The 13,444-nt window shown below is 43.8% G+C and overlaps 2 pseudogenes; both read right to left on the bottom strand.

Moving 5' to 3' along the window:
- Positions 1 to 844: 844 nt before the first annotated feature.
- On the bottom strand, positions 845 to 881 carry LOC119064139 (uncharacterized; annotated as a pseudogene).
- Positions 882 to 9,045: 8,164 nt separating this feature from the next.
- Positions 9,046 to 9,494, bottom strand: LOC119063621 (60S ribosomal protein L29-like; annotated as a pseudogene).
- Between the last annotated feature and the right edge of the window lie 3,950 nt (positions 9,495 to 13,444).

Genomic DNA, 13,444 nt, shown 5'->3' with positions numbered 1-13,444 from the left:
GAACCAGCTCAAACTCAAATCTCACTTCTTACTAATCTGGCTAGTTTCTTAACCTCTCAGAGTCGTGGTTCCCATGTTGTAAAATGGAGTCCACAACACTTTCCACCTTGAGGTTTTCGTGAACATCAAAAGCAACTAGTATGGCGCTGATATAGTAATTTAAGTGCAATTTGAAGGAATACTGTCCTACTGGAGAAGCCCAACTAACACAATAGAGTAGTGCTAACCCCACCACTCCCCTACCCCAAGAACAGCACTGTGGCCATACACTTTCACCAACAGTAGAGGGGCATACCTTATTTCATTCTGCTTGCTAATACCGAGTATTACCACTCAAAAAAAAAATCGGGGCATATGGTCTTTTAAAAAAATGCAGTCCATATACTTGGTATGTAATTCAAGCAATACAAAAGGGTTTATGGTTATTTTATTTTATTTTTTTAAGATTTTATTTTTTAGAGAGAGGAGAAGGGAGGGAGAAAGAGAGGCAGAATAACATCGATGTGCAAGGGAAATATTGATTGGTTGTCTCTCACATGCCCCCAAACAGGGACCACGCTTGCAACCCAGCAATGTGCCCTGACTGGGAATTGAACCTGCAACCTTTTGGTTTGCAGGCTGGCGCTCAACCCACTGAGCCACTTCAGCCATGGCTAACATGGTTTATGATTAAAAGTAAGGTTGTTGTCCTCATCCCCCAGTTCCTTAATTCTCTTCCTGAGAAGCAACTCCTGTTTACTGTTTCTGGAATCCCCTTCTGGAAATACCTTTGATCTGCACAGTCCAATATGGTGGCCACTAGCTATACATGGTTATTGAATGGTTGAAATGTGGCTATTCTGAATTGAGATGTGCTAACCTTCTCTCCTTTCATACAACACTGAGATGTGCTGTAAGTATAACATACACACTGGGTTTCAAGACAATATACAAAATAGAATGTATAGAATGTGGATTATATGTTGAAATGATACAATATTGATATATTGGGTCAGATAAAATATGTTTTTAAAATTTTTCTTATTGATTTTTTAGAGAGAGAATGAGAGAGAGATTTGTTTTTCCACTTATGTATACATCCATTGGTTGATCCTTGCATATGCCCTTTCCAGGGAATGGAACCCGCAGTCTTGGGACGATGCTCTAACCAAATGATAACTGTGCAGGTAGATAAAATATCTTATTAAAATTAATTTCACCTGTTCCTTTCTACTCTTTTTTTTAATGCAGCAACTAGAAAACTTTGAATTATATCTGTAGCTCCTACAATGTTTCTATTGGTCAGAGCTATTCCATGTATATTGGAAGTGTCTGCTTATAGATCTTCCTCCTTTTATTTATCCAAATGGTGGCATCTCAGGCATTTAGCAGGAGAAACACTCAAGTAAAGCTGTGATTTGTACATTGCCAAGTGCTTCTGTGCAGCCCCACTGGCTAGAGTTAAACCTCCTTGGGCTGGGTCACAGGCAGAGATCAGCAGGCCAGAGCATGGGGGTGGGGGAGGTGCCCTATTGTCCTTGGGTCAGAGGTCACTAGGACCATCTGTCCCCTTCCTAGTTGGATCCTCAGGGCTGAGGTGCAGTCTTGCCTTTGGAATATCTGTAACATTTAGCTGCCCTAACTCATGACTGTCCTTTAAAAACAAAATAATGTTTAAATTCATATTGTCCTCTGGGCCACTAAATTGTCAGCATGAGGTTCAACGTGTAGTGGGTACAGGGCTTCATATTTTCTGTCTCATATTGACAGGTTTTTGTTAGGCCAAATCCAGGAAGGCCAAAGTCAGTTTGGTCTAGGAGTATGAGGTGAGCTGTATGTCAAGGTCAGTAAAATGGAAAAAAAAAAGATTTTTTTTGAATTGTCAGCGCTTTGTAGGTTATATTTGGTCCTAGAAAGTACAGGCTAATTGGTTTTTCCCTCTGTATATACAAATCCACTTATAACCTTACTATTGCAGAAAACTAAAAACTTAAAAAGAAAGAAAAAGAATTTGGCTACCAGGGAAAAGATACAGGAAACTACAGCATGTGAGGATTACATTAAGTTTCAGGATGAGGCAGAGCAGGTTTGGAGTGTTAATGCAGGAAAGACTGGCAAGGAAAGATCAATTGAAACCATCTGCTTCTAGAAGAGGGCCAGGTGCCACCCTGACAGATGGGCACGAATGTGAGCCTGGCATGGAGCCAGCTGATGCTCGGCCTAATGGCAGAGAGTACAGTCTCTCCTCAGTGTGTGTGGCCACCACCCAAACCTGGTCAAGGTGGAACAACAGGGCCCTGTAACTCCTGTCTTTCTGTCTTCTGAGGTGGAATTCTACACACTGCTTCCGGCTGTAAATGGAGGTTACCATAAGGAGACAGGCAGGAGGGTGCCGTGGACTACTCACCTATGTGTTGTTTATAAAGTGGTCCATTTGAAAAGCATTCTTGCTTCACACTCTGTCAATATGTGCCCATTACTGCTTAGTCAAAAATTTCCCATGACCTTTGGCCTAGGAACTGTTCCAAGAGGTAAGGCTAGAAAGTGGGTTGACATTAGCTTGGTGTTGCCAGTGAAAAACTTTTTCTGTCAGAATGGATGCATACATGGATGACATTTATTGTTTTTGCCTTCCTTTTCATTTCAAGAAAAGTATTCTATGCAGTCTCACCTGTGGTAGCTCACACAGATGGCCACAATTCTTACCCCTCCTTTAATCCCTTGGCCATGTGACTTTGCAGTGCCTTCTGACAATGGGTGGGTTGATTTACCTCACCTGTGGATACTGGCTCAGCCAGGTGGCTTGCTTCGGCCAATGGGCCACTAGTAGGTGTGACACAGAAGCTGGAAATGGTTTGTGCATTGGAGCTTGCTCTCTCTTGGGCATCTGCCATCTCCACGATAGTATGCCAGGGCTAGCCCACTGGACCATGAGAAACGTGTGGAGCAGAGCAGAGCCGAGGCCAGCCACCTACCAACCGTGAGTGAGTTCAGCTGACTTCAGCAGAGACACTCAGCCAACTTCCAGATGCACAAGTACCGATTGCTGTATGCCACTGAGCACAAGTACCGATTGCTGTATGCCACTGAGTTTTAACTTGGTTGTTAGGTGGCATCATTGCAGCAGAAGCTAACTGGTATATCCAAAAAGCTAGAGGGCCTGAATTTGCCTTCAGTAGATATGGGAAGAGAAATCTATTTTTCACATGCTTTCTAGCTGATGCTGCCCACTGATAATATTTATAGAAGAATTGGTGCGAATTTGTCTTCGATTGCAGCAGCCCCAACAGCAGAATCCTGAGAGATTTCAGTGACCCAGAGCAGTCATAAATTAAGCTGTGTTGGAACTACATATGGTTTTATAATATGATCACCCATAAAACCTTAAGAGTTCCTTTAGAAAAATGTTCAGAAATCACGTGTGGACAAAAAGCTCCATCTGTGTAGCTGGAGCCAGCTAGTGTTTGTTTTAGAAACTTCCCTACTTCCTGACTTGCAGGAGTTCACCCTGCACATTCAGCAGGGTAATAATGTTGGTGTCTGCATTAATGTCCTGTGCCTGTAACTGTAACGAGACTCTTACATTCACGTAGAAGGTAATTTCAGTACTTCTCACAGCAGGGTCGTAATTCTTAAATACTTAAAATATTATGTATGTTGTCTCTCCTGATGAATAGAACATTTTTTCCATCTCACTGTTAACAAAGTTAGATTCTCTCAAGTGATTGAAAAGCACTCTGCCAGCCTAAAGTTCTATAAAAATTCTAAGTAATAGCAACGATAAAACCTTATTAGCCATTTCAGGCTCTGAATCAAGATTTTCGATCCTTGGCATCTAATTAAATGTTTTACATTCTACAGGAACATGTAGCATTATACCTTTCTCCAAATGCTTCCTTTCCTGACTGGGATTAGAAAATTGGTCAGGACTTTGTATGAGGTGCACACATGCAACTCAAAATAAAGATGTCTTTGGTAACGCTTTTGAACATTATGAGCCTTGAATCTGGATGATGTTGCTAACTGCTGGTAGGGTTGGGAGATGGTAAGAAAGCCATTGTTTTTGGAAAACTTACAGGCATCTCTGATGTTTTGGGGATGTTATCTTGTTATAGTCTTATACCTGCTTTATGTGGCAGGTGCAGCATTACCCCTAAATTATGGAGAATTGAGAGGTGAGGGCCAGCGAGAACCTGTGAGTTCAGGCTTAAACCTCATCAACCCTGTGCCCTGGCCTGATGGCTCAGTTGGTTGGAGTGTCATCCCTTATGTCAGAGGACTGTGGATTCAATTCCCAGTCAGGGCACATACCTAGGTTGCGGATTTCATCCCAAGTTGGGGCACGTACAGGAGGCAAACAATGGACATTTCTGTCATATAGGTGTTTCTCTCCTTTCTGCCCAACCAGAGAACCCGAGATGCTGTCTGGAGTGGGACAATTCTACAAAGCAAAACAGAATAACCAGGATCTGGAGCCAGTGAGGCACTTTGCAGGGGAAATAGGCCATGATATTTCTGATTCTGTCCCTTCGCCCACTTTGAAAAAATGCCCATTGTCCCATGGGATATGTCAATCTGAGAGCAGTCAAGAAACAAGGGAAATTGACTATGGGTGCAGCCAACAGCTACTGTGACTATGGCCCAGTCAGCTTTGTCATGTCCTCTCACACAGCCGCAATCTCCAGCAGCAGGCAGCAGCATCATCACCATAAGACAAACACTAGTCTCCACTGCTGGAGAGGCAGGAGCTCATGTATCTGAGCCCTCAGGATAGCAGCAAGGTGTCTCTTGGGCTGTGCCCTTTGCCCCTTCATTGTTAGTATGACTTTCTTGCCATAGCCCCCATGAATATATCAAGTACATGTCCAGGGTAAGGGCCCTCAGAGATGGCAAAGCTCTCAGAAGAGGTCCCAACTCTATTCTATGGTCACTGCCCTGTGCTTTATGTGTGAAGTGTTCTGAGCTAGTGGTGTTGGCCCAAAGGGCTGAAGGCCTACCAAAATCTTTCGGGGGAAGAAAGGTGATAGTGTCCAATAGCAGCTTGGAAAAAGGAGGGTTGGATATAGGAAGCTTGACTCTGTCTATTTTGATTATTGTCTTAGGCAAGTTGCTACAGTTTCTTATGGTTAATATAGGAGGAATTCAGCCTTCAGGGGGCCCCAGTAAAACTAGAGGAACCCATATCTCTCTCAGACAGATGGGAATGGGGGCTGGTGTCTCAGATAGTGCTCTTTACAGAACCTGACTGGGGGTATGGAGAATTGCACGCAAAATAGAAGCCAGGTAATGAAAGTTCCAAGCACAGCAGCACATAATCAGGCAATTATTGAGCTAAGACTTTAGCTTTAAGTCCCAAAACTTTCAAGTCAGAAAATTCTTCTAATAATAGTTAATAAGAACATAATCCTTAACCATAAGAAGCAGGGAAGTTGTCTAGAAGACAAACTGCAGGCTACAGCTGAGTTAACAAACAAAAGTGCAGATTTCTGATGAATTTAACCGAAAAAGAATGGAACAATAGTAAGTGCAGTGAGGCTTGGCAAAAGGAAGAAGGCACCTGCTGGAAACATGGGAAAACCCTCTTTACCTTGATTAGCTCTTAATGAGTTTTTGACTGAATTAGAGGGACCACTCTTTTACCTCCATCTTGTGGTCAAACATAGAACTGTAGCCCACTCTGGGTCTTTTCTTTCCCCCTCTCGTTTTTTTTTCCAATAACTGTATTTGATAATCAGCAGTTAGTTCTCATCCACATTAACTATAGATTTTTGGAAGCGTTGAAAGGTATGTTGGTAACCAATAGTATAAAGCATGTTTGGTGAATCTTCATCCTCATTCTGTGTTATGGACAACTGCATCTGGATATGCTACAGGACATTCCTTAATCCTTTGGCCCAGACAGTTTTGTTGAGCCTGGTGTCCATGGGTACTCTATAGTTCCCACCTCTTTGATGGCAAATTTCCAAATCTCTGTGACTGCTCAAGGGGCATGCTTCTTGAAACCCACTCCATGGATGTGTTTGTGAATATCGATAATGTATTGTCTGGTCACTACCTCACTGATGGCAGAATAGCCCTTCTTCTTCTCACCACTCTTCTTTTCAGGAGCAATTCTGCCTGGCTTAAGTGGGAAATGAAGCTCCCCGGATTTTTCCTATTTGCCAAACATCCTTGTGTTTCAGTCCCCAAACTGGGAGTCAGCTCACTGAATTTGCCCCACTGTTTCACCTCTGTGGTTTCCAAGTGCTGGCACTATTCCATGGTAGAACCATAGCCATTTTTACTTGGCCCTTTCTCCCCTTTGTCAAGAGACACTCCCAACCATGCCCAGCTGAGGAAGTGTCTGTGGAGTGTGGTAGGTACCAGAAGTGCTGATGGTAGCATACACATGTGTAGGGTCATGGGGTAAAAACACAGAAGGCTCCAGGCATGTGGGGCCTGAAAGTTACACAATTTTGAGGTCCCTCTTTAAGTAAAAGGTACAAAGTTTGGTGACTTGAGAAATCACAGGAAATTCTGAATTTTAAGAGTTAATAGATACCTAAACCTCATAAAAATCCACACAAGGTAACATTTTTTACCTGCCTGACACACCTCTACAATGCTTTTTGTCTGAAAACTTTTGGCTGCATACTCAGTGATTGATTTTTGGTTTGATCAATAATTCCAAAAATATATAAAATTACTCTGAAATTAGGGCATACAAGAGCAATTGAAATGCCTTCTTAAATTGCCACTACATGGTACTGGGCTACATAATTATGTAATCGAATTACTCTTATGGGATAAAAATTGACTCATTGATAAATATGTTTCTTTAGGGTATTTTGCTGTCAGTGGCAATTTTGCCTGCTGTTGCATCTGGAACTGCCAGACTTCATCAGAACTAGAGGCATCAGATACTCTAAGATATGGTCCAATTCACCAAGGTGGATAAAACATGTGACTTCACAGACAGACCTACTCACTGTTGGTTGTTGCTCTGCTATAGGTTTGTGCCCTACAAACCAGGAATTCTGATAAATTCTACTGTACATACATTCCATGAAAAAGGAAAAAGAAATATATAGTGCATTCAGAATTGTATACATTGTATTGCCGAATATATTCCTGACAGCAGAGAATTCCTTTGTCTAGGGATGAATAAGAACTAAATCCCCTTACGATTTTTCATGTCTGATGATTGGAAGAATTTTTCACAGAGTCACTTTTGACTTCAGACCTTTCAAACCTTGTTTCTCTTCTACTACCCATATTTTTCTGGTTCTGGGCAACATAGGACATATTTACATTGAGGTACAACCTCTGAGCCTGAAACCTGATGTTACATCCCCTGGGGAGTCAGCCCAGTGGGTCATGAGAGTGTTCCTGAAAGCTGTTCTTACACTAGGATAGTGGCTAGCGACATTTTACAAACACACACAAAATATCCCACCAAACCCAAATTGAATATGTTCCAAAATCAACTTCCCCATAGCTGGCTATAAAAAATTTCCCTAGCTTCTCCAATGCTACCATTTCTGAGTGGAAGTATGGCTGACAGGAAGTAGGTATGGAAGGACATGGGTCATAGTTGGACAGATAGATGAGTACGATAATCACTGCCCTCAAGAATCCTGCAGACCAGTAGGGCATTTAAAGATGGCATCTCAGCAGCTATAGTACGAGATGGAAATAGAAGGGTAAAGATAAACAACAACAAAAAAAACAATGATAAAAAGCTGGCAATCATTGAGTACTTTCTATGTGCCATATAGTTTTCTAAGCATTTTACATGTGCAAAATTTTTTGAAACTCACAGCAAGTATATAGAGCAGGCAATTTTATTAACAGCCCATTTTTAGATATGGAAACTGAGGCCAAGAGAGATTTGATGAGTTATTCAAGGTTACATGGTTTTAAAGGGCAGAGACTGGAAGCTGGGGAGACTGCTTTGGGCTAGAGGGTGTGCAAACACACCCTCCACCCCAAACAGGACCAGAAAGTGCTAATAGGGCAGTGGGGAGATGGGTAGGAGGGTGGGTAACTCCTAAAGAGCTGACTTTGGGGACAAAAACAGTAATACTATTTGCTGAGAAGGTGAATATAGAAGGAGAAGCTGGCTTAGGAAAAGGTGATGAGTTAGTTCAGCCCTGCCATGTTAATTTTAAACATCTGTGAGACATCCACATAGAAATGAACAGGGAGCAGTTGGATATCTGAGTCCAGAGCTCAAGAGAGTGAGCTGGGCAGGAGACAGACAGTGTGGGTCATCCCTGTGTAGTGGTGGTAGACTCCAGGGGTCTGACTGAGATCCCCTGGAATGTGTTGAGTGTAGGAGGAAGCCAAGCCACAATCCTGGGAGTGGGCAGAGGAAAAAGGGTGGGTAAAGCAGTGGGCAGTGAGGAGGCAGGAAACACAGCTAGTTGAGGGAGGAAAGCATTTCAGGAAGAGCTCATGGTCACAGTGGTGCATGTTGCAGATAAAGAGTGGTACTCTGGATTTACAAACAACAACAACAACAATAACAAAACACAAGTCACAGTTGAAAGGGTTAGAACAGACCTCTCTAAGATGTGCCACTCTGGCATGTGGATTATTTTGAGCTGAAGGCAACTGAGACTGTGTGGGCTTAAGAGAAAGTTTTGCCTCTCAAAGAATTCAAATTGAGGGCCTTGCCTGTCATAAGAGTTATTACTAGAAATAAGTTTTTATGTTCTATCTATAGGGCAGGGCAAACATTGAATGACTGAACATCTGCTCTTCTATTGTCCTGTGAATGGCCAACCTCCCCTCTGATGCCCCAAGGTGCCTTATCCCAATGTTAGATACATCATGTATACCCCATTTTCCCTTCTGTCTCTGAATCTCCCATGTATGTGAGGTTTCCATATGTACTTATATAATTAAATTAGGTCATTTTCCTTTGTTTCTTTTATTCAATGGACAGACTGTACCTCAGGTTTATTTGCACAAAGATAACAAGGAGGACCCCAGCCCTGTGGAGACAGCAGCCCAGGGGGCACACCAGTCCTTCGTCTGCACATCGGTAGACAGAGGCCTCTACTGTGGACCCTTTGCAATGGCCTAGGCACCTTTGGGAGCCTGAGCCTGAACTGGAGCCTGAGCCACATCTGCAGCCTGTGGCTTGGTTTGAGCCTTGGCCTTGGCCTCTGGCTGGCAGAACCAGATACCCTTGGCGATGCAGGCATGCGCATGTTTCCCAAAATTGGGGTGAGGAGTGTAAGTAACTTGACTGAGCTTGTGGCTCCCACCCTTTGGGATCTTGGGTTTGACCTCCTTGGGTCTGACCAGGGCTTTGATAGCCTCAGCACATGTGCTCATGGCTTTGTGTTGTTGGCCTGAATCTTCTTCAGGCTCTTTTTGTTGTGCTTCTTGGCAAAGTGCATGTTCCTCAGGAACTTGGGGTCAACCCCCTTAAGAGATTCATATCTTTGTGGTCAGGGTTTGTTGATGCTGTTTCTGTGCCATTTTGGGGGCTGGTTGTGGGTGGTGTGGCTCTTGGACTTGGTCATCTCTGCACCCGAGCCCGTGGCTCTTGAAGTGCCTGGGTTGGGAAGAAACTTTGGTCATTTTTCTCTTGTTAATCTGTCTCATGTAGAATTAACTGTTAGATCAGCAAAAAGAGCCTAGAAGGGTAGAGGAAAGTTTCTTCCTCCCCCACAGAATAATCCTGGTGTCTGAGTTTGGGCTGTCCCCAAGAGAAGTACTTTAGAGCAAGTAGATTTTAGGAGATTCAGAGAATAAGGTGAGTGGGGAAGTGAGATGGGGAGGAAGGCAGCCAATAAAGAGAACATTACCAAGCTGATTTCCACTATGGGCAACTGCTGCTCAGTTCTACAGGGGCCTCAGGAGATGGCGTAGGACACAGAACTCAGGGGTATCTATCACAGGTTAGGTTCTCTGGAGGCAGAAAACAAAATGGCATTTGGCATGGGAGATAGTTATTAGAAACAACATTAGTGGAAGGAGGGGGAGGAAGTGAGATTGGGACCAAAGAGGCCTTGAACTGCAAAGCTGACCTGGCAAAGCCTAGACCAAGACCCTGGAGAATACTGAAGCCTATGTGGCTAGTCAGAGTTGTCCCACAGTGAGTGAAATGACTAGTTATTGGATGTGGGCTACTCTGGGGAGGAAGTGCCTCAGGGCAAGGGGGTTCTTACCAGTTGGAGGATGTCTGCTCACCCTGAGGCAACAAGTCCCTCCTTGAAGGCGACCTGGGGGCACATCTCTGTGGCCACTACACTTGTCCTCTAGTGGGCCGAGGAAGCTAATCTATTTTTGCACCTAAGAATCATGGTTGAAAATCAAGTGGAGGTACCGCAATCTCTTCATTTTGCTGACCTGTTGTATACATGGGCAGAGCAGAGCTCCATGGCTTCAGGCAGAAAGAAACCAACACACAGGAAGAGGTCAAGCCTGAGCCACGTGGAGGTGAGGCACCAACAAGGGCATGAGAGAAGGTTCAAGCAAGTGCTGTTGGTGAGGAAGAAGCCAGCTGAGAAACCTGCTCATGACTCCCCTCCTTGAGGCTTCACTCCTTGAGGCATTGTCTCTGCTCTTCAACTTTGCCTCCTGTGCCCATGGCTGACTGATCCATGGAAAGATACTTGACCCAGGCCGAACCAATCAGAATCCTTCCCTGCGATTTGAAACTGGAGTTAAAGGGGAATATAGCAGGTGGAAGGCTCTAGAGAGCTTGGGACTCACAAGGAGAGGAGAATGCCATCACTTCAAAGAGAGAAGCTGGGAGAAGAGACTGTGGGAGCCACAAGAAAAAAAGTCCCAAGGGTCCTGGTGGCCCAGCTTAATCCCTTTCTTCTTTTCTTCCCACAGCTGGGCAAGATTCCCAGCATCCTGCCAATAAAACCCCATTGTGCTAAGCGAGTCTGGGCTGAGCTTCTGATCTTGGAGAGGAAAGTTCAGGATTGAGTGGGATGTGAAGAAATACTGTGAGTACAGATGACTTCCAAAGAGCTCCCAATGAAGAGAAGGGAGAGACAGAGAGAATGCCAAAACTCAACAATAACAGGAGGTCAAGGAAGGGTTTTTTATTTTATTTTATTTTATTTTATTTTATTTTATTTTATTTTATTTTATTTTATTTTATTTTATTTTATTTTTTTAACCTGTGGCAAACTTAAACATGTTTATGTGCTGGGGTAAAGAGCCAGTAAAAGCAACATAAATCATAACAACAGAATATACTAAAACAAGGCTCAGATACAAAGCTATAAAAGCCTTAAAGATAAAGAAAATATGCCCTCAATAAAAAATAAAGAGAAAACGCATAAGGAAAATAAGCCTTGCAGTGGAAAGCAGGCATTGGTATGAATACCCACCGTATATACGCAGTCCTCAATAACTGCTTACTCTGGGGTCAGGGAACAGTTCCAGGCCCTTTACCTTTTGCTTCTTTCACCTTCCGAGGCTTGTCCAGGCCACTAGGAAGGGGCCCCTGAGAAGTAGCTACCTGGCGATTAGGAGTACACACAGCCCTGGATGCTAACTCAAGACCACAGTTGGGAGGGGACTCCTGGAGAGCAGGAGATGGAAGATGCAGGAGAGAAAAGACAGGACCACTGAGGTCCCTGCAGAAGGGTAGGGATGGTTTCAGGAGCACAAGGGAGAGATTAGCCTCAGATCAGGTAAGAGGAACCTTGGCTATGAGACAGGAGGGGAGGGAACAAGCTTGTGTGTCAGGTGGGTGGTGGGCAGGAAGCAGACTCTATTTTCTCTGCAAAGCTGAGGGCAAGGGCATCTGCTGAGAATTATCAGGAATGAGCTAGGTGTGTCAGCTAGAAAGCCTTTGACTTTGAGTGCTCAAAAGTCCAACTAATAGTGGCTTAAATTTTAAGGATCTTTACTGCTTAGCTAACAAGAAGTTTGGAGATAAGGCAGTTCCAGTTTTGTACATCGTTCATTAATTGCATGGAGGACCCACCGTTGTCAGCCACTCTGCCCTGCTATTGGCCTCCCCCATCCCCCACCATTCTTATCACCTCATGGTGTCAGGATGGACACCATGCTATAGCTCCAGGCATCAAGTGCCAGTTTTAGGAGAGTAAGTCATGGCAATGAGAAAACTCCCCTACTCTCACCTCTTCTCAGGAAGAAAAATTCTCATTAGAAGCTTCCCAGGAGACCCTCTTATTAGCCAAGACTGGGTCATAAACCCATCATAGAATATACTGCCCCAAATGAAGAGATCTTTGCCTAATGCCCAAACAAAACTGGGTTCTGTTAGCATGAAAGAGGAGGTGGAATGCTGTGGGTGGACAGGGTCTACTGCAATCAGGGTAGGGGCTTGAGTAGAGGGAAAAGTTCTCTAATAGCTGTGAAAGGGAGAGGAGAGAAATAAAGCATTGTCCAATGGCAGTGGGGCCCAGTGTAAGCAGGGCCCATGTACAAAGAAGACCTCCAGCACAGCCTTGGAAAAAGTCAAAGATGCTGGCCTCTATCAGGTGTCACCAAAACCTCACAGGATATAATGATTAAATTCCAAAGCCTGTCACATATAACTAATGCTGAGGGCTCAGTTGCAGGGAAAGTAATCAGTCTACCTACTTTAAGCAGAAAGGGATTTAATTCAACGTATTGGGTATTTGCAAAATTGTAAGGATGGGACCACCAGGCTTTGCACTGGCCCTCCAGGAATGACTCTCTGAATGACACCAAGAAATTACTGGCCTGCCAAGGGCAGCTACTTTACTGTTACCTTGACCAGGAAGGGAGACTAAAGGGTTCTATGGGGACTAGTGGTGTCGAGAGCATGCTGCTTTAGCTGTGATCCAGAAGTCAGGAGACTCTTAATGCTGTTATTGCAACTGCCAATTGACACCTGTGAGTCTAGTGTTAGGTGTTAGCAAACTGCTGCGAAACCACTCTTCTCAACAGCATGTGGCCTTGGCCTCACTCCCACCCTCTGAATCACCCATGAGAGCACCTGATGGGTAAAATCCAATTAGCACTTAGAACCCTAACTTTCTAGGCTCTGCAGTACAGAAAGGCACACAGAATAGAGAGGGGATAGATGTCAAGACAGCAAGTCCTCCACATCCACTACAACACTCTAATAATTTCTTGCCCCTGAGGCTGCTTCGAAGAGCTCTTTACTATTTCAGATCACAAAAAGCTTTGGTGAGTGATTCCTTTTTTATTTATTATTTATTATTATTATTATTATTATTATTATTATTTTAACATTAAAAGATGACTTTATAATTATACTGTACTTCGATGGTAAACTTTTTTTTATTGATTATGACATTACATTTGTTCTATTCCCCCCTCCATTCCCCTCCACCCTGCACACCCCTCCCCCACCATTCCCCCCATTTAGTTCATGAACACGTGTCTCAAGTTCTTTAGATTCTGTATTTCCCCTACTATTCTTACCCTCCCTCCATCTATTTTCTATCAACTGTCTATGCTACTTATTTTCTGTACCTTCTCCCCCCTTCTC

This window comes from Artibeus jamaicensis, unplaced genomic scaffold (genome assembly GCF_021234435.1).
Source record: "Artibeus jamaicensis isolate MK-2021 breed Jamaican fruit bat unplaced genomic scaffold, CSHL_Jam_final contig_60, whole genome shotgun sequence".
NCBI lineage: Eukaryota > Metazoa > Chordata > Mammalia > Chiroptera > Phyllostomidae > Artibeus > Artibeus jamaicensis.
This window is presented reverse-complemented; position numbering and strand designations above follow the sequence as displayed.